Source organism: Macrobrachium rosenbergii, chromosome 42 (assembly GCF_040412425.1).
Source record: "Macrobrachium rosenbergii isolate ZJJX-2024 chromosome 42, ASM4041242v1, whole genome shotgun sequence".
NCBI lineage: Eukaryota > Metazoa > Arthropoda > Malacostraca > Decapoda > Palaemonidae > Macrobrachium > Macrobrachium rosenbergii.
The window spans coordinates 22,647,465-22,669,761 of record NC_089782.1 but is presented as its reverse complement, the minus strand read 5'-3'; the positions used below and the strand labels follow the sequence as shown (position 1 = coordinate 22,669,761).

General features: G+C 37.5%; 1 protein-coding gene across 8 annotated transcripts in view; it reads left to right on the top strand.

Moving 5' to 3' along the window:
• The window catches only part of LOC136828045 (uncharacterized), a 423,623-nt gene that overhangs the window by 360,540 nt on the left and 40,786 nt on the right, over positions 1-22,297 (top strand). For 3 of the 8 annotated variants that reach the window (XM_067085732.1, XM_067085733.1, XM_067085730.1), the window contains one exon: positions 17,885-17,993. The exons of the other annotated variants lie outside the window; for them this stretch is intronic. The gene's annotated coding sequence lies outside the window, so the exon portion shown is untranslated. The remainder of the gene's footprint in view (positions 1-17,884; positions 17,994-22,297) is intronic. 8 annotated transcript variants of the gene reach the window in all.

The window sequence follows — 22,297 nt, the reverse complement described above, 5'->3', positions numbered from 1 at the left end:
CAAACGTACCAAATTATAGAACCCTAACCTCAGTAGTTTTGATTTTATTTAAGGTTAAATTTAGCCATGATCATGCGTCTGGCACCGCTATAGGTGCCAACAACACAGGCCACCACCTGGCCGTGACTGAAAGTTTCATAGGCCGCGGCTGAGAGTATCATGGACCGTGGCTGAGAGTTTCATACAGCATTATACGCTGTACAGAAAATTCGATTACGCCGAAGAAACTTGGGGGCACTTTTTACTTGTTAAATGTTAAACCTACTGTTAAATGCCTTTTGGCTAATAGCACTGCCTGAAGAGATCAGGAGGTCGGTCCATCCGACCAGCTGTTTCGTCTATAGACCTCAGCAACTGGTAAACCTATTGGCTTATCTTGGTACAAGTCTCTTGTCTACCTGCTTACGTAAACGAACGTTCATTCAGCACTAAAACTTGTTTTCAACAGTTCGTCAGTCCGTGGCGAAATGCAAGAGACTTTCGTCAGTCCATAGCGAAGTACAAGAGACTCATTACTGTTTGTTGCTCGTGCCCCACAAAGGCCTTTTCCAAACCAAGAGTGTTGGGTTATTATTATTATTATTATTATTATTATTCATACTTGCATACGATCATGTATAGCTAACCGAACGTTAATCAACTTCCACCATAGTGTTTGCATGTGTGTTTAAGAGAGTAGGAGAAAGATAAAGCAAAATTAACACTGAATGTACACGCACACTCGTGTATATACAGTATATCCACATATATACATATATGTATTTGTGTGAATATATATATTGTATATATATAATATATATACAGTATATATATATATATATATATATATATATATATATATATATATGTATATATATATAATGATAAATGTAAACTACATATACATAATCTTAAATTAAATTATTAATAAAAAAATTGTGTATTAATTTATTAAAGAACCAGGGGAAAGTAAGAAGGAGAGTGATGTTGTGTGTACCCTCCAACTCACCAAGATTAAAACGCGGTGTCTTTTAGATCTAATATGGGCCATTGTGGACTAACCAGAATATTATTTTCGTCGTTGATTTCATGAACCGAAGCGTTGTCTTCGCATTAATCTCTCATCTATCAGCTGTAGGAGTAGATTGTGTCTCTCAAGTGAAAATAATCACCTCCTAACCGATTTTAAACGACGCGCTCTGGCAGGACAGGCTCGGCGAAGTCGGAGAAGTCCCCTGGAACATTTCTGAACTTTGCTGCGTCTCCAGCCAGGATTCTGGCTGTCTCCTATCCGGAATTATTTCTCTTGTGGGTAGGCCTTCTCGATGACTGGAAGCTTGTTCGCGACTAAAACGAAGACTTGGTAAGGGGAATGTTTAGCGTTCTTTTCTCTACACACTTACACTATCTGTGCTTCTAGGGTCACGTATACTTACGCTATTTTTGTTCCTAGGGTCACACGTTGTCACCCGCTGCCGATCAACTCAGTCTGCTTGGGTTCATTGTAAATTTGCCTTGCCCGTGCTCCCATTGACAGCCAGGGGAGACATGTCCTTGCATTCTTTTAGGGACGTTGAAGAATTGTCCACTGTTTGTGGTTGGTTCTTGCTCTTTTTCTTCTCGTCTTTCATTTGTTATCGCCCTCTCGGGTAAGGGCATTGGGCTGCCATTCCTTTCGGCCGCTGGTTAAATTTGCACAAATCTGCACACACGTATGTATAGATAAGTTCCTGAAAATTTATATACACAAGTATGACAGTGAAAGATTTCGAGCCATCCAATTTTATTTCTTGATGTCTTAAGTACAAATAGAGTGTTAAAGAATGTTTAAACACACAATAACAGTAGATATATATCACGTGTGTGTACATGTGTTTTGTACATATATATATATATATATATATATATATATATATATATATATATATATATATATATATATATATATAAACATACATACATACATACATATATATCTATATATATGTACACACATGTCCACACACGTGATACACACACACACATATATATATATATATATATATATATATATATATATATATATATATATATATATATATATATATAAAATATAAATATAAATATAAATATAAATATATATATATATATATATATATATATATATATATATATATACATGCACAGTATTATGTGTGTGTGTGTGTTTAAACATTCTTTATTCTTTAACACTTTATTTGTATGTATGTATGTATGTATATATGTATATACATACATACATAACTCATATACATACATACATACATACATACATACATACACATACAAATAAAGTGTTAAATAATAAAGAATGTTTAAACACACACACATAATAATACTGTACATGTATATATACATACATACATACATACATACATACACACACACGCACTTCCAAGCAAAGTATGTAACAGATGGGACGTGAAATCTTAAATTCCGTTGCAGTCATTTCCATAGTTACTTTTACAGAGCAGGGCTTGAAGAGTGCGTGCGAATACAAACCACTATAAATCACACTGTTATGTCTTAACTATTCTGGGAGTGATTTGTATCTGCGTTACGTAATTTATTGTAGGCGTTACTAGGTACTCGCATGGCTCCTTCAATTTGGTGAAGTTGTTATAATTGCTGTTGTTGTTTTTTGCCTTTTGATGTGGTATTGATGGATTTTCCTAATGCACTGGTCGTTCATTTATATTATATTTCAGTTGCTGCGCTGTACCAGATTACGTAGTTATTTAGTCAACAGTGATATTGTTTCTGCGTGTTAATTTACACATGATTTTTCTCTACAAGAAAAAGTGATGTTAGTGTCAGTGCACCCTGTTTGCAGTCTGGACATCCAGTTTATCTCCCTCTCTCTCTCTCTCTCTCTCTCTCTCTCTCTCTCTCTCTCTCTCTCTCTCTCTCTCTCTCTCACACACACACAGTCCATGAACCCAGTGATTATCAACAGTTTGATAGGATCTTCGAAGGTGCCTTTAGCCTTAAGTCCCAAAATCCGGGCTTAAAAAAGTGTTTTGTCCACATTTGATTTCTCCGTTAATACTTATGTGCATGAGACCAAACACATGCAGAGAGAGAGAGAGAGAGAGAGAGAGAGAGAGAGAGAGAGAGAGAGAGGGAACCGGCTCGTTTTGTCAGATTTCTTAGAACTTATTTACATATGCATTCTTTTGTTAAAAATTGTTGTAGGTTTGCCGTTATCCTTGTCCACCAATCTCACCTGTTTGAACCCCTCCTCCCCTCATCCTTTCTCTCTCTCTCTCTCTCTCTCTCTCTCTCTCTCTCTCTCTCTCTCTCTCTCTCTCTCTCTGGCCTCGATTGCGCATAACAAGATGAACTGTGATAGAATCTCAAACCTGACGAGGGAGGACAAATGACTTCGTTCCGTAAATCCGCTATGTCTCTGTTGACCTAAACAGTGAGCTACGTACTTAGTTGTTGGTCGATGTTGTAGGTTGTAACTTTGGTAAAAATATGCATACCCTCAAAACAAGAGGTACCTCGACGAGTTAATCCTCATCCCACTAGAGTGAAACCATTCATAAAATCCTCTCTCTGCAAAGTGAAATTATCAGGCAGGCGTAATATCCTTCCATCAGTTTTCCTCTTTCACGTAAACCAAGATGGAAAAGGTGTGGAGAGAGAGAGAGAGAGAGAGAGAGAGAGAGAGAGAGAGAGAGAGAGAGAGAGAGAGAGAGAGAAGCACTGAACAACTAAACTTTGGCTCGGAAATATTCATTTTTAAAGAGAGAGAGAGAGAGAGAGAGAGAGAGAGAGAGAGAGAGAGAGAGAGAGAGAGAAGAGAGAGAGGCTGAACAACTAAACTTTGGCTCGGAAATATTCATTTTTAAAAAAAGAGAGAGAGAGTAGAGAGAGAGAGAGAGAGAGAGAGAGAGAGAGAGAGAGAATTCAAATAACTTCTTTTAGCTGGAAATACTAATTTTTTTTTTTTTTTTTTTTTTTGGAGAGAGAGAGAGAGAGAGAGGCCCAACAACTTTCTTTTGGAAATACTAATTTTATTTGAGAGAGAGAGAGGGAGAGAGAGAGAGAGAGAGAGAGAGAGAGAGAGAGAGAGAGAGAGAGAGAGTGAACCAGTGAGAGAGGCTGAGTACAATCTGAGTTGTTTACAACATCGACACAGGTCTGGTTAGGTTTGGGTCGAAAAGGGTCAGGCAAATTAAGGTTGGGTCCACGTGTGACGGGCTGGGGCTTTTTTTTGGTTTCTTATCGTCTCTTTTTTTCTTTACTTTTTATTTTCTTTCCTAACAACATATTAAATTATTCTGCCTCTTCCTCCTCTCTCCACATCATCTTCCTTCTCTTTTCTCTCATTAATGTTTCTCCATCTTTGCTAATACAGGTTTAGTTATTTTTTTGGCACGATGTTCCTCTTTTTTGACATTTTCTGACCTGTTTGGAAGTTATGCAATCATTCTTTGGAAGATTATTATTATTATTATTATTATTATTATTATTATTATTATTATTATTATTATTATTATTATAATAACAGCATAAGATTTAGCATTGTTTGTAATGTTTTTGTTGTATACTTTGTGGTTTTTTTCAGCAAATAGAATTGAAAAAATCCCATAACGACAGTGGAAAAATTATACTTGAATTACCATGTGTAATGTAGTAGAAAATTTATTATTGTTATTATTATGGACGCTTATATATCAGAAAAAATCTCAAATCAGTCATTATGATCGTCTTGATTCCCCAAAACAGAAGAGCGATGTGCAATAAAAAAAGGATAGCGTGAAAAGAAAAGTCAGACACACACAAAAATGACATAGCGAATTTTTAATCACAGAGGTAACTGAGTGTGATAACTACTAGCGGGGTTGTTGAAATCTCTCCACGTGCATCGTGGATTCAATAACTGCCATTGATATCAAAATTGAATTTCACCGAGATAAAATGGAGCACTAGACGTGTTATTTTTGATTGTCTGGTTTTCAGTTATTTTCGTCACAGAGAAAGTTTTGCCATTGGCTCAAACACCGTGGATATGTACACACACATATGTATATATATATGTATGTATGTATGTATATATATATATATATATATATATATATATATATATATATATATATATATATATATATATATATGTGTGTGTGTGTGTAATGTATTATTAATGTGTGTGTGTGTATACCATATATATATATATATATATATATATATATATATATATATATATATATATATATATATATATATATATATATATATATATATATATAAAGCAATGATAATAGAAGATGATTTTAGAATATGCAGAAATTTATTCAGAAGTAAATGAAAAATCCAGGCCTTTCACCAGATGTAATTGGCTGGTCAGTGTGGTTTGACATTGAAATTTATTGTTAGTAATCTTCAATTCAAAAGAAGTTATCATGGCATAATAACGCACACGTCTAAGCACTCATAACCATAAGAGGGAAGAAAGTTGTTGGTTTCAGTTTGAGAAAAATAAAGAAGTTTGCAAATCAGCTGACGCTCTTCCTTTTACCTTCTGAGTTGTGAGTGTTCTTCCTTTTTTAATCTCTCTCTCTCTCTCTCTCTCTCTCTCTCTCTCTCTCTCTCTCTCTCTGCAATGTAGGCATTACTTATTCCCCCAGCGTCCTTCGACCCTAGCTGCCACCTTTTCATTCCTTTTACTGTACTGCTCCGTTCATATTCTCTTTCTTCCATCTTACTGTCCACCCTCTCTCACATAGCTGATTCATAGTGCAACTGCGAGGTTTTCCTCCTGTTACACCCTTTCAAACCTTTACTGTCAATTTCCGTTAAGCGCCTTAAGGCCTTAGTTACTGATGCTTGACATATAAGCTAAAATCTATAAGTTAATCTCTCTCTCTCTCTCTCTCTCTCTCTCTCTCTCTCTCTCTCTCTCTCTCTCTCTCTCTCTCTCTCTCTTCATCGTCACTTCATCTTTTCGCCGTGGTTTGTCCTTCAGTGTCCTTTCTTTATACCTGGTCTCAGGTGTTTACGCTGATGGCCTGAGAGAGAGACCACGATTTTACGCTTAAGTTGTTTGTGCTTCGTAAAGGGTCGAATTTAGACGGTGCTTTTTTTTCTTTTCGTTTTGTCTTTTTTATTATTGAATGTTTTTTTGAGGATTTTATGTAATTATTTATATAATTATTTTGTTTGTGCTTCGAAAAGGGTCGAATTTAGACGGTGTTTTTTTCTTTACGTTTTTTCTTTTTTATTACTTAAGTTTGTCAAGGCTTTCCAGGATTTATTTTTATATTTTCTTTGATGAGTTTCTGTTTTTTTTTGCATCGTTTTGATGAATTTATATAATTATTTATATATATATATATATATATATATATATATATATATATATATATATATATATATATATATATATAATTATATATATAATTACGTAATTATTTATATAATTATTTTGTTTGTGCTTCGAAAACGGTCGAATTTAGACGGTGTTTTTCTTTTCGTTTTTCCTTTTTTATTGCTGAATGTTTTTTTAAGAATTTTCAGTATTTGTTTTTTATTTTCTTTGAGTTTAATTTTTTTTTTTTTGCATCGTTCTTGATGAATTCATATAATTATTTTTTCACGGGTTTCGTATGTTTGTAATTTTCTGTTCGCGACTCTTATTGATTATAATGAAGTCTAAAAATTGTTTTATGTATTTAACGCTTTTTTTTCATAACGCAGAAATTGGGCGATTATGTCATGTGACATGGTGCATAGTTTTTAAAATGTTTTCAGTTGTAATTATCTGTTTTTGTTAGATTGTTGATTTCCTAACTGCTCTATAACGCAAAAATTAATATTTTTCATAATTTCCTTACTAATTTTGCATATTTTCCTAATGTTCTGTGTGCAATTGCCTTTCCTTCTAATTTATAAAAAATTTTATGTAAGAAAAGCTCACTTTTTGTATTTGCAAATGGAATGACGGCATATCTTTTATTATAATCGGTGATGCTGGCCAAAATAATGAGTTTTTTTTTTTTTGTTACTTCTTCAGCTTAGTCTTCCTCAATAAAACTCCACTTTACAACTTTTTGCGTCCCCGAAGAATGACGAATATCGGGGAATAACTGGCAAAATGCTGTAACCCTGAAAGATCGATTATTAGAAAGATAAAAAACGCCATCTTAAAGTCAGAAGTTATTTGAGTTCAGATCCAGGCATATTCCTTTTTAAAAATGTGAGACTCAATATGAATGTTAGTCGACTGGCTGTAAAGGGCATGAGACTGCAGCCCATCCCATGTTAGGAGAAAGCTCATTTTGTATATGTGTGTATATATATATATATATATATATATATATATATATATATATATATATATATATATATATATATATATATATATATATATATATATGCCTCGAGCTGCACAGGAACTAGAAAATTACAATGAATGAAACCATTTCTTTCTTCTCTCTCTCTCTCTCTCTCTCTCTCACACACATTTTAAGACACGGCTGTTGAAGTTCGCCTGGAGGCATGGGCATAAACGTAAGGCTTTTATTTTGACTCGGTATTTGTGTGGAAGGTCTTGTAGAAGATCCTTGTAGGTCTTTCGGCCCCACCGACACATACCGTAATTAAAAAGACAAACCTTTTTTTTTTTATATCCCCGTTTGAGGGAAAGACTTCGGAATGAAAGGCGTAATGGAATTGTTAGATATTTTTAGGAGCCATTGAGGGGACCCTTTTTCTACTTTACTCTAGTCTCCGGTTGAGAAGTAGAGCTAAAATGCAAATGCTGGTTGTTTTCTGAGAGTCATTGAGGGAAATTATTATTCCCCGCTTCAATTGTCTTGGCATCGTGAGTATGGTTGTCGTGGATATGTTGGGTTGGATTTTTTTTTCAATTGCTCTCTCTCTCTCTCTCTCTCTCTCTCTCTCTCTCTCTCTCTCTCTCTCTCTCTCTCTCTCTCTCACTTTGATTTAGAATAATCTATTTGAAAATGATGTATAGAATTATTCCCTCTCTCTCTCTCTCTCTCTCTCTCTCTCTCTCTCTCTCTCTCTCTCTCTCTCTCTCTCTCTCACTTTGATTTAGAATAATCTATTTGAAAATGATGTATAAGAATTAATACCCTCTCTCTCTCTCTCTCTCTCTCTCTCTCTCTCTCTCTCTCTCTCTCTCTCTCTCTCTCTCTCTCTCTCTCTCTCTGGCCTGAGGGCTGATAAAGGTTGTCCTCCTCTTCGTCGTCGTCCTCCTTCTCTCCCCCCCTCCACGCCTCCCCTTCCTCCACCACCGGTGGCGTTGCCTCTAAAGAGGCCTGGAACTCACCTGCCTCCGAGAATGACAGGTAATTTCAAAAGTGAGAAAGGAGACCGTGGAATTTAACCCCCTTATTGTACCACCGACCTGGTGCTTGTTTGCATTCCACTGTTTACCTGGTGGGAAACAAACCCGCATTTCTCATATGAGGGTTTTGCTTTGGGTGCTTTCTGGGGTCAAAGGGTCATTATTCTGGTGTACTTTGTTATGAGTATTATAATTTTTTTTTTTCCTTATATTTACCAGGTAGGAAACGATCTTGTAATTCTCATTCCGAGGGTTTTGCTTTTGACGCGTGGAACAAGAGAGTTACTGTTTTTCTCTCGTTTTTTTTTATGCAGATTTTTTTCTTCACCACTTTACTGTACATACTGGTAGACGACCTATATTCAATGACAATAGGTTGTAAGACGACATTGTATTATAAATGAAACTCTATCGGCAAACTTCTAGAGAAGCCACGGACAGAGAAAAGATAAAGTAAAAATAATAAGTGGGGAAGTTTTTTTATACTCCTTATCTTTATGGTAAGAATTTTTTCTCCTTTGCTTGCTTTTGTTTTGGTATTCCGTCAAGGTCCATCAGCTTGAGGTCGAAATGGAGAAAAGACTGCCGTTGCCCATGTTTTATTCATTGGTATATTTTGTATTTTCAGTCAGGTTTCCAGCTATTCCTAACAAATGGAGAAAGATACCATCGTTTTCTTTATTTGTTTTATTTTTATTGTTTTCTGGCATGGTCGTAGTCATTAATGTCAGACATGGAGGAAAATGTCATTGTTTTCTTATTTTTTTTTATTGGTCCTAGTAATTATACAAAAAAAAAAATAAAACATTCTTTACGAGGTATGTTTTTGCCCTGATGGCTTATTTTAATTGAAGATCTCAGACAATATTGGAGCATAAAAAAATGCCTTTAAGTTTTTACAGTGAAAGGCCGATATGGTCAATTATCTCTCCATATGTAATAGATGTCAATAAGTAACTGAAACAAATGATGTAAAAAAAAATGTATTGTATGTTTGCATAAATATTCAGGGAGAAAATCTTACAGGTTTTGAAATTAAAAGAGCGTCCAGGTACCTTGTGTCTCAGTGAGAGTTTTGTCATAAACATGTCACCGACAAAATCGTAAAAAAAAGAAAGCTCTCTCTCTCTCTCTCTCTCTCTCTCTCTCTCTCTCTCTCTCTCTCTCTCTCTCTCTCTTGGAATAGAAGCGAACCGGTCCCGACTGAGTTTTTTTTTTCCCAAATTTCGTAACAAAACGTGGTATTCGATTTCCAAGATTCTAAATTTTTTCTTCCTTTCCGTTTTCACTGATGTAACCCAAGTGCCGGGAAGGCCTCGCGTGGAGAGATTCAAGTTTCCTCAAACAAAGAGAGAGAGAGAGAGAGAGAGAGAGAGAGAGAGAGAGAGAGAGAGAGAGAGAGAGATCCCTTTTCCTGAAGCAAAGAAAAATCTGCGACGTGTTAGGTACTTGTCTTACCTTACTATGAAGGGACGAAATTTGTATTTTGTAAAATTACCTTTCACTGAAGCAATTATAAGCCTGGCTAACCTTTAAGTCAAGAAAAATTAAGCAAAAAGAAATTAGCCGCTGAAAATCATTTGCTTGTCTTACCTATTAAGCGACTGGAAAAATGAAATTTAAATTTTAAGGAAAGATTCTCCTTTTGGAGGAAACCTGAGCTCTCCTGGTCAGTACCGGGACCCACAATAGATCGCGCCAGGTAACCCAAGATGTGCTAATTAGGCGTAGAGAGAGAGAGAGAGAGAGAGAGAGAGAGAGAGAGAGAGAGAGAGAGAGAGAGCCTCCCTCTCCGCTCCCACTTCCCGCCCCCTGAAATCTCTGCTCGTTAAGACGTGTCTGTTAGCCTTCTTCGCTTCCAGGTGACTGACTTGACGGAGGGAATATCCTCCTGATGGAGGCGTCCTTTGAGTTCTTGATGGACGAAAGGTGAAAGGGGTTTCTTCCTCCTTAAATGGTCATTGTTTTATATTTCGTGTTCAAGTTTTACTACTTTCTTTTTTTGCCTCTTAAATTATTTTTATTTTGTTCGAATTCTTTATAATTTGTGAGATTTCCCTTTCAAATGGGATTGTTTACGGTCTTCGTGTAGTTAATGTATTTGCTTACTTCCGTAATTGTTATCACCAGTTGCAATTTAAATCTTGTTTTTCATATTTATCAGTATTTTTCTTCTTTTCAAATTGTTTTCTCAATTTTTGTTCCTCTTCATGGCGTACCTTAGCTACAATGGTGTAGCTGGCATTCCATCAGTGGGGTGCCTAGGTGGGGCCAAGATATTTTTTGGGGGTCCAAAGAAAATTACACAAAACTAATTAGTAAAATATACTATTCTCGTATGTATATATTCCTATGAATGAAGGAAAATAATTGTATTAGTAATTAGTAAACCTGTACTTGAAATTACGGAGCTCAATTTTCAATTATTTTTCAACTCTTACTGTATGCAAATGTATCAAATACTGTAAGGGGTACAGTTTAGCTACAAAGAGAATTTCAACTTTGGGGGGGAGGCCCTGGCCCCCCATAGCTACGCCACTGCTTATCTATATCTTTTCAATCCTTAAGTATCTTTATCTGTGATCATTGTCGTGTTTATTCGAGGCGCATCAAATTAGCGCCATTATTTCTGTGTTCATGTTTCGTAATTTTCATAAACGTACTCTTTCGTACTCCCTGTTCTCGTTTTTCTTTGACACCAGCTGGATAAGTTAAGTATATTTTAGTTTAACCAGACCACTGAGCTGGCCCGAAGGATTAGACTTATTTTACGTGGCTAAGAACCAATTAGTTACCTAGCAACGGGACCTACAGCTTATTGTGGAATCCGAACCACATTATAGCGAGAAATGAATTTCTGTCACCAGAAATAAATTCCTCTAATTCTTCGTTGGCCGGCCGGAGACGTGAACTCGGGCCTAGCAGAGTGCTATCCGAGAACTCTACCGACTCGTCCAACGAGGAACTACCAAGTGGATAAAATAATCAGTCAGTTGCTATTGGGTTCTGTGAATGTAATATAACGGTAAATTTTAGCTACAAAGTCTCTCTTTATTTAACACTCACACAAACACATTAGCAATTATGTGGGCTTGTTTCTGGTCTGTGTTGGCTCTAATAGTGAAGGATGTACGTGGCAGTTAGTAGGCTGCTGTGATGTAGCTATGATTTAGGAATAAATAGAAAAAATGACAGACGTGAGTGTTGGTACTTTGTCAAAATGTGTTCTGCTATGTCTTAACCGGGAGGGCTTCGAAGAGATATTCGACTCTCTCTCTCTCTCTCTCTCTCTCTCTCTCTCTCTCTCTCTCTCTCTCTCTCTCTCTCTCTCTCTCTTTGAAATAAACTATCTTCTGGCTTTCTTTGAAACTATCTTGAGAGAACGACATAATATTAAAATTAGTTATATTCCATCTCTCTCTCTCTCTCTCTCTCTCTCTCTCTCTCTCTGGATTTCTTTGAAATAAACTATCTTGGGAGAACGACATAATATTAAAATTAGTTATATTCCATCTCTCTCTCTCTCTCTCTCTCTCTCTCTCTCTCTCTCTCTCTCTCTCTCTCTCTGGATTCCTTTGAAATAAACTATCTTGGGTGAGCGACATAATATTAAAATTAGTTATATTCCATCTCTCTCTCTCTCTCTCTCTCTCTCTCTCTCTCTCTCTCTCTCTCTCTCTCTGATTTCTTTGAAATAAACTATCTTTGAAACATAATATTAAAATTAATATTCCATCTCTCTCTCTCTCTCTCTCTCTCTCTCTCTCTCTCTCTCTCTCTCTCTCTTGGATTCCTTTGAGAACGGCCTAATATTAAAGGCTGAGCTAAAATTATCTCTCTCTCTCCATCTCTCCTCCTCTCTCTCTCTCTCTTTTGAAACAAACATCTTGGGAGAACTCTCTTCTTTGAAACAAACTATCTTGAGAACGACATAATATTAAAGTTAGTTATATTTCTCTCTCTCTCTCTCTCTCTCTCTCTCTTTCTTTGAAACAAACTATCTTGAGAGAACGACATCATATTAAAATTAGTTATATTCCATAAGTTGCTCTTGCAGTTTGTGCGGGAAAGTTCACATTTCCCTCGTTTATTTGCGTATTTATTTTCGTGTGTTCATATAAATTGTCAATTAATTCAGAAATATACAAAAAATAGCCTGTGCCGGATATTTATAAGAAATAGTTCTTTTTTATGAGAGTCATAAGAAATTGACAACAAATTATTGGCTTTCGAAATAGCCTCCATTTTCGTTCGGCCCAAGAGAAATCATTATAGAAACAAATATATACATATTACCGTATGTATATTTTTAAGTTTTAGGTGAATTGCAAAGAAAATTGTCATATATTTTCGATGATGACTAGTCTATCAAAAAATACCCACATTAATGAACAAATAAATAACTCAACATTTTTATTTCGAGTTCCAAAAGTAAGGAAACAGAAGAATAGTAATTTCCCACAAAATTAACATTTTATTTAAGACTCATTAGCGATAGATCAATGAATTATTGTACATATACTTATTCCGGCTTTCTTCATTGTGACGTAAACTTGAATAACCAGATAATTAAAAATAACTCAACTGCTTTATAAGATCCATTAGTTATAAGTGAGTGAGTTTGCAGCACCGTTTATTTTATTCTTCACAAAGTAAACAAAACCAAACGCCAAAAACGTGACTACCAATCTTAGACAACAAGACGAATAACTAAACAACCAACTGACCAACAGCCTTGTCTCCAAGAGCCACTCACCCTTCTTTCCCGCACGAACCTGTTCGCATTTTTGCAGCTGCGGCAAAAACACACAGGAAACCTATGCAGTGGCTGGTTTGCTTCCTCCTCTTCTTCCTCTTCTTCTTCTTCTTCTTCTTCTTCTTCTTCTTTTTTTAGTGCCATGACTCTGGGGGCGATCTCGTGCGTCGAGCGGCCGACCCCAATGCTTGTCAGGAGATAAAGCACTCAAGCGCGCTTAATTTTCCCGGACGTCTTGTTTTAGATACTGCTTTCGCTTGCTTTTGGGAAGAGATCTGGGAAGATTGCCAGATACCTACGCGTGTGCTTGCATATACGCATATACATGCATGCATGTATAATATGTGTATGGGCCTGTGTGTGTGTGGGAGGGGATGGGTATTTACCTATAGAAAGGATGTGGAATTCCTTGTAGTTAAGCCTTTTGTACAATAACAAAGTGATCTCTCTTCTTTCTCTCTCTTTCTTCTTCTCTCTTTCTTCTTTTCTCTCTCTCTCTTTCTCTCGCCACATGCTGTTACACAACATTCGATAGACTATCATACTTTGAGTATGATTGAGGAATAATGCATTTAATCGTGTGTTTATTGCCTGGAATCGAAATTGGAAACTGTAGCTACTGAGATGATGTTGCCACTGCTTACACCATGGAAGTAAGAGAGAGAGAGAGAGAGAGAGAGAGAGAGAGAGAGAGAGAGAGAGAGAGAGATTACATATGGCGTCCGGCAGAATGTGTTTTGGATTATTATACCCAATAACAGTCTCCACCCTGACTGTGATCCAAAATAGTCGACTGACAACCATGATCATGATTCGTTACTTTGGTCAACAGGACCAATGGTCTAGATTGTTGCCTCGTTCGGGAATCGAACCCTAGGCTTTTGTTGTGGAGGTATGTGTTATAACCATTAGACTGTGAGGCGGCACATACACACATAAAACATATATATACTTTTATATATATACATACACATACATACATACCTATGTATGCATGTATGTTTGTATGTATATGAGCATGTGTGTATTTTTTTTACAATAAAATGTTATCCCTGAAAACGTGCGCCTCCAGAGAGAAAATATAATAGTCCTTCCCACATTCAAACTTTGCCAACTGATTTGTCGATGAACTCCTATGAAGGAAAATTCCAAACCAATAGGAATTTCATACACTTACACAGATGGGTCATCAGTAGTGCGTCGAACCCCACTACACACTTTTCATCTATCACCTTTATCTTGCTCGCATTCTCACACTTCCTGGTTACCAAGGTCCGTCTTTTCCAAAGCCTCTTTCCCTCCACCTATCGTCCCCCGTTCTTCCCACACGACCCAACCATCTCTAAACACTAAGCCAGCCTTTCGCCTAAGCTATCACACTTCATTCCCACATAGATAAATACTCGTAGATGTGATAGTTATTGTCCTCGAATTGACTTATCGTTATTAATGATAGTTTATTATTAGTTGTATTAGCAGCAGGGAAAGAGAACCCAAAGTCATATTTTGCTTCTTGTGTGGCTTCACTTTAAGAGAGAGAGAGAGAGAGAGAGAGAGAGAGAGAGAGAGAGAGAGAGAGAGAGAGAGAGAAACAGGTGTCCATCCAATGCTGAGTTATTTAGAAACAGGGTCATTTCTCTGCTTTAGTATTTTAGAAACCCAATGCAGTTGTTTGTGGTTACAAGTGCAGAAGAGGGAGATAAATTCAAGTCCGATTTCGATTTTGACTTTTGAGAAAGTTGCTTGAGTTTTCACAAAGTCAGAAAGTAGTGAGTAGACTCTGAAGCACAATTATCTTTTGTAAGTTTTGAAATTTTGAGGGCGAGAGGGGAGAAACAGAGAGAAAGAAATTATTCCTTTTTTATATAGTACCTCCGCGTAAATCTTTGGTTGTGTTTCAGACTGGTCAAGCTTTTAAGTCATGCATAGTTATGATTAGGTTTGGTCGTCTGAACCTAACTGTCGCTTGCATTACTTCACAAATAATTTGCTTCATTATAGAGCCTTTCCACTCTAATAAGTCTTAGTTGTGTGATAAGAAAACTTGTCCAGGGGAAATTTACAATTTCATATTTGCTTTATTTACACACACACACACACACAAGGGACGAATAACAGTGTCACGGGAAGGGTAAGAGCTTCGTTTTTAACATAGTTATCTTTCTCTCATTGCAATTTTCAATGACGGCTGGTTTGCAACTTGGTCACATTTTGTTGAAATGTTGCTAAAATCCACGACCTTTTCATATTTTAAATCAGTCTCTTGACCAAGAATAGTCTACAAAACAGACCAGGATGGCACCAAGTACATGTAAAACGTTCATTACATGTGAAGTTGAATTATGATTTATTAACTGACTGAGGTATCTGTGCCACCAGCATGGCAGCTGGGGCATCTCAGGAGCAACAGCTTGTGGCTTTATGGTGGGGGTATCTTATACCACTGTTCTTGGTTTTTAGGTTGCTCGCATGAGGGTACACTGGGGCACACTTATCTTGTTTCAGTCATGTTGGTCTTTCATTTGCTTACTGAATACTGTAAATACTTTTTTAAATTCATTTCTCTTTCTTATGGTATTCATCTGTTTGTGGCATATTATACAAATTTCCAAAATCCACAAGGTAAAACTGTACTGGGTTAATTTTAAAAATTTTGATTCGGTCGTTTCGAGTAGGTAATATTTCCACCCATCCTCGGTATGCAAATGGAAGATAGGCATGATTTTTGTTTTGCTGTGCGAACGGAGAAGTCGCCACCACAGAAGTCGTCATCACAGATTTGATTTTGTGAAATATAGGCTGTCAAGGCAAGCATTGGGGCGCTTTCGGCCATTCAGCGTTTGAGACAGTGAAAAGAGGGACTAGACAGCAACATAAAAAGCTCAGTGAAATGAAGGAGATGAACTACAAGGGTCTAAAGGTGGACCTGAAAGAAAGCCTGTCAGAGGTTGGACATCAAGGATGAAGAAAGGAAGCGGGAATGGAAGTAAAATGCTAAAAAGTGGGTGCAGTTAGGGGCCGAAGGGACGTTGCAGACACCCTTTAGTTATGCCTACGGTGCGCCACGTGAGGTGAACTTAAAGAACTACTTCCTATGGTTAATGTGGTCATAGAGAAATTGAAAAAAGATGTCATTTAGAAATAAAATCTGAACCCAGTATAATTATCCCTCTACGACTCTCGGGATGATGACCATACAAAAACAGAAGGTCACAGTAAAAAAATAATATTAAATTCCAACTCAGTGATATATATTATTATTATTATTATTATTATTATTATTATTGCTGTTGTTATTGAAGGAGCATAGCGCGCTGCGGCACGCTGAACCTGGCGCTGCCTCCCACCTCCCGATCCCCAACCTACCCCCGGGCCTCCACACAAGCAGTGTGGACAAACAGGTTTGTTTGAGGAGAGGTGAATGTCTCCCCACCTCCCGTTCCCATCTACCCCGCCCTATCCTGGCGGACAAACCGTTTGGTAGGTGGTTATTGTACACCTCCTACTGTCATCTAGCATAAATGATTCATTTCTGGATTTAACATATATATATATATATATATATATATATATTATTATTATTATATTTCTGACTGCATTCCAGTTGAGGGAAATTATTACTGAATCATTCCAGCTATTAAAAGAAAAATGTATTCAGACCTTCCGACAGTGATTCAATTGCTGGCAAGAATAGGTCAAAATAACTGTTCAGTTGGAATCCGGTGGTTATACCCGCCTCATTCTCTTCATAACTGAAAAAGTGAAAACAAATATTTTAGATGGTCCTCCGAGGGCCGAGAAAAAGAAGAAGAGGAACGCAGTTTATTAAATACTTTGTGCATCATTGGTGATGGGTCCGAAGGATTGCTCCGGATTCTTTGGGTCCAAGAAGTCTTTACGGAGCCGAAACGGTAATGGGGGTATATCCTCCGACTTCATTTAGATGAGAGAGGGTGTATACTTTTCTCTAATAAAAAAAAAGCAAATCTGTTTCGCTGATGGATTGATGTTCGGGTTGTGTGTTGTTTGACGGAGTCGCATCTGGTTTGAATAGGTGCAATTTCTGGAATTTACGCCAATGCCCTAAAGGCTGCTTGTGCTCTTAATGATTCAACAGTTGCCGGCCGTTCGTGGCAATTGCTACTAAAAAATGATAAAAAACAATGCCCGTAGAACTTATAGCATCGGTTCTTCTAACTCTTGCATTCACCGTAATATAGCGACTTCAGGGCCACAAGAGGAATGATTAACGAATACCCCTGAACTTGTAGCTTAACCCCGAGGCTGCGTGCGCTCAGTAATTTTGCGGTTGCAGGCAGTCACTGGCAGTTGCCACCGAAAATAAAAATAAATGCCATTAATTATAAACGGTGCTTCAGATCTGTTCTTTGCTTATTGGCGATGATCTGTGTGCTGCTCATTTTTCTTTTATATTGTGTTTATTACCGCAGTTATCTTTCAGTGGCTTCTTGTCATACTTTTGGATATTCATTACCATAAGGAAATTGCTGAGAAACTTACTTTGAGGTTAAGATAACGACCGGATAAATGATGCTGTGTATTGAGGTATAACTCATGGCCATCAGGAAATTTCTTCCTAATGCATACAAAAATACCCTTCATTCTCTCTCTCTCTCTCTCTCCTCCTCCTCCTCCTCTCCTCTCTCCTTCTTTGGCGTAGTGTAATCGTCTGTTGACAGATTCCGCGAGGGTCTGACGGCGACAGGTAGGAGAATATGATGTCGACAGGTTATTTTTATCGAATCAAAGGACCTCCTCCTATATCTTTTTTTCTTTCTTTTTCTTTCCAGGTGAGTGGATGTCCCAGCGGCCCCTGCGGGAGGGTGGACGGGCCTCCCGAAAGTGGTCTCGCTTCTGCTGAAGCCTCGCGGAACCTCCCTTTGACCCTCGGGTTTCAGGGCAAGTATTGAAGCCACAATTCTTAGTTAAGGAGGAAGAAAGGGGCGAGGGGGAGAGGGTTGGGGTCAGTTTGGATGACGTAAAGGGGGAGGGGTGGGTTGGGAGGGGAGTATAGGTTGTATTGAGAGAATTCGTTATCCCTCGCGTCGTGTACCCCGTAGAGGGTTAGTGCCGTCAGTACACCTCATGCGGTGCACTGTAGGCATTACTTAAGGTTCTTTGTATCGTCCCTTCGGCCCATAGCTGCAACCCCTTTCTTTCCTTTTTACTGTACCTCCGTTCGTATTATCTTTCTTCCATCTTACTTTCCACCCTCTCCTAACAATTGTTTCACAGTGCAACTGCGAGGTTTTCCTCCTGTTACACCTTTCAAACCTACCTACTCTCAGTTTCCTCTCCAGCGCTGAATGACCTCACAGGTCCCAGCGCTTGGGCTTTTTGGTCAAAATTCTATATTTCATTCCATTCCAGTCATGTCGTGAAAATATGGAGGAAAACATGTCCTCTGACGATGGCGGAAGTGCCTAGGATGGGTTCTAAGCACATCAAGTATAGCTAATGATTGATTGACTGACTGATTGAGAATTATCTGGCGTGACAATCGACTGAGCCGCTGACCTGCAGAAAAGATAATTGATTCAGAATGTTTACACAATCGCATTGACAACATGGAGAATTAATCATTTTTTTCTCACAGTTCAGTATAACAGTCAATAGTCGCACAAGACTTTAGTACAAAATCAGGGAAATGACCGCAAACTGCTATGATGGCTCTGGGCTTTGTACCTTTTTTATTTTATTTTTTTATTTCAGTATGTTCACTGAAACCATTATTTTTCCCATGCAAAACATTTATCTTTTTTTTCTTCATAAACTCTTGTTTTCTCCGAACTTTTATATGTTTTTAAAGGTATTTTTGTTTTAATATTTGAGTTGATTATGATGCGATTTTGTGTGTGTACTTTATCATTCGCATCAGGTATTTTGTCTATTCATTTTAATAACAAATTAAAAATAAAAATCCCTTTTTCGTTATACTTAATTTTATATTGATAAATTAGACGAATGAAATCAGATTGGTTCATAACTTTTGATTTTTCATGACAAAAAATAGGAGGGGGAAAAAATGTCTATTTATGTTTGTCTTCAGCGTCATAAGTTTCTCCTTTCAACCACGTCAGTGAATTAAGGCCGTCACTACGTGCTTGAATGACATCAAAATTGAAATAAAAATTGAAATAAAAATTCTTTTTGTCCGTCGTTGTAAATTCGTTTCCATAATCGCAGTGACTAAAGGCCACCACTTATGTTCAGTCATACCTGTGCAGTTATGCCTGCACAGTCGGCCTGTGCAGGCAAAACTGAACTCACTAACGTTCAGTTATACCTGCGCAGTTATGCCTGCACAGCCGTTAACTTTCAGTTATACCTGCAGTGCAGTCGGCCTGTGCAGGCAAAACTGAAACCCACTAACGTTCAGTTATACCTGCGCATTTATGCCTGTGCAGGCATAACTGCACAGGTATAACGGAACATTAGTGGCGGCCTTTAGTCACTGAGTGACAGGAAACGGAATTTACAACGACGGACAAAAAAGAATTTTATTTCACTTTTATTTCAATTTTGATGTCATTCAAGCACGTAGTACATTTCCCATCAAAGAAAAAGAAAACCTGCAAATATCGAGTGCTTATTTTTTTTTTTTTTTGAAACGAGAGGACATCTCAACAAGGATTGAAAATATTTTGTATTTATTTAATTTTGGTGACGGTTTGTGAGACTGTGGGTTCAAGGATGCCTGGTGAATGATCACAGTGTGAAAGTTCTCACCTTGATGTGACATTTCACCAAGTTTATGGGCGGGTGTGTCGAAATACCAAGCTGTCTGTATATGTATATGTATATGTATATGTATATGTATATATATATATACATATATATACTGTAATATATTATATATATATATGTATTTATATACATACATATATATACATACATATAGATATATATATATATATATATATATATATATATATATATATATATATATATATATATATATATATATATATAAAGCTGTTTTGACCTTTATATGAGACAGCAAAACAGTGGAGATTTAATTCCGTTATCAACAGACGAACTCATAAATGACTTAATGCAAATTCCCTCGTCATGGTTGGTTAGAAACGATGTCTGGTTAACTAGAGTTGACATAATACGACGGCCATTGACCTGAGAGAGAGAGAGAGAGAGAGAGAGAGAGAGAGAGAGAGAGAGATGCCCGTGAAGCTGTATATTTTACTTAGGGCTCCTAGTTTCGCAATAAAAAGGGTCTAGCGTTGTTTAGGAGGCCCTTTTTCGTAACCCGTGCCTCGGTTATCGGTCCGAAGGGATGGCTGGCGAATTCCTGGCATTTCCTATGTCAACGTAACCATAAGGCATTATTGGTTGGATTCCTTTTTGTAAGTTATCTTTAAAAAGGTAAAATATGGGATTTTTCGACCGAAGGCTTCGAGCTATTTGGCCACTTTCATTGAAAGTATTTCCGCGAAAAACATTGATCATTACACGATTAGTGTCTCTCTCTCTCTCTCTCTGTCAGTACACATAAAAAGTGAAACAGAGATTCAGTTTACTCAGAACTACTCTCTCTCTCTCTCTCTCTCTCTCTCTCTCTCTCTCTCTCTCTCTCTCTCTCTCTCTCTCTCTATCAGCACACATAAAAACAGAAACAGAGATTCAGTTTACTTAATCGTTTCGTCAGTTCTGAACTTTCAGATGAATCTCTCTCTCTCTCTCTCTCTCTCTCTCTCTCTCTCTCTCTCTCTCTCTCTCTCTCTAAGGATTTGCAGTTTGTTTACTTGTATGTTCCATCTTTAACATGAAAGTTAACGAACTTGCAATCCTGTCCCTATCGCATTTTCCCCGAGATGTAACGGAGTACAGAGATCTTTCCCTGAAAAAAGCGGGACGCCATATCTTAAAAACTAACCATAGAATTTTCTTGAAATAATCTCACTATGTTTCCCACACCCCATAATCCCTATTTAGCTCATCCTAATCCTAACTAATCCTACCTAATCCTAACCTAACCTAGGAGCATGGCAAAAGAAACTGGGGCTGGTGCAATACTATATTTCTCCATTGCCTGTAACTTACAACTAGACGAGACGGGTTCGAATCTCGAACCTGACGAAGAGGAATGGATTGGTTAGTTCCTTAGGGATCTAATGTGAGCATTAAATCAGGCACCTAGTTGTTAAATGAGTGCTGTGGGTCGCAGCTAGAGCTTTGAGAGAAAGAAAGGGGAAGAGCGAAAAGTTAGACGCGATTGTTTAATAGCCCGTCAAAATGTGTATCATCAAAATAGGAAGGTTTCGACGAGGTGGTCCTCACCCAACTGAGACGAACTCTCTCTCTCTCTCTCTCTCTCTCTGTGTGTGTGTGTGTGTGTCAGTACACATAAAAATAGAAACAGAGATTCAATTTATTTAATTTTATCTTTAGTTCTGAACTTTCAGATGAACCTCTCTCTCTCTCTCTCTCAACACACATTAAAAAGAGAAACAGAGGTTCACTGCACATAATTCAATCTTCAGTTCTGGGCTTTTAGATAAATCTCTCTCTCTCTCTCTCTCTCTCTCTCTCTCTCTCTCTCTCTCTCTCTCTCTCTCTCTCTCTCTCTCTCTCAACACACATGAAAAAGAGAAACAGAGATTCAGTGCACTTAATTTAGTCTTCAGTTCTGGGCTTTTATATAAATCTCTCTCTCTCTCTCTCTCTCTCTCTCTCTCTCTCTCTCTCTCTCTCTCTCTCTCTCTCTCTCTCTCTCTCTTTACTGTTGTTGTACTTTCTTTATGCTGATTCTAAATCATGACTCATCGGAGGCCAGAAGTCTGTGCGATTCGACTAACCTTGCGCAAGAAGCGCCGAAAAGAATATTCCCTCACCTGACCGCCGTGTTTACCTTTCCCCGACCAACCGGACGATGGTAGCGTAGGAGCCTCTTTTTCGTTTCCTTTCCCATCTTGCATAACTTTGCCCAAATTCTAGGAAGGGCCGAACACGCGCTCGAGGAAAAATAGTGGGTTGTTTTGGATGCGGTGCATTGACATTGTTTTGATTTTTATTTATTTTGTTTTTTATTTTATTTTTTATTTATTGATTTATTTATTTGTTTAATTATTTTTTGCAAAGCTTCATGATGTGGTCGACTAAGTGCCGCTAACTTGCGCAGGCGCGATGGTAACCAAGTGAAAGAAGCCTCGAGAAAAGCAGAATGCCTGTTCCTTAAAAGAGATAAA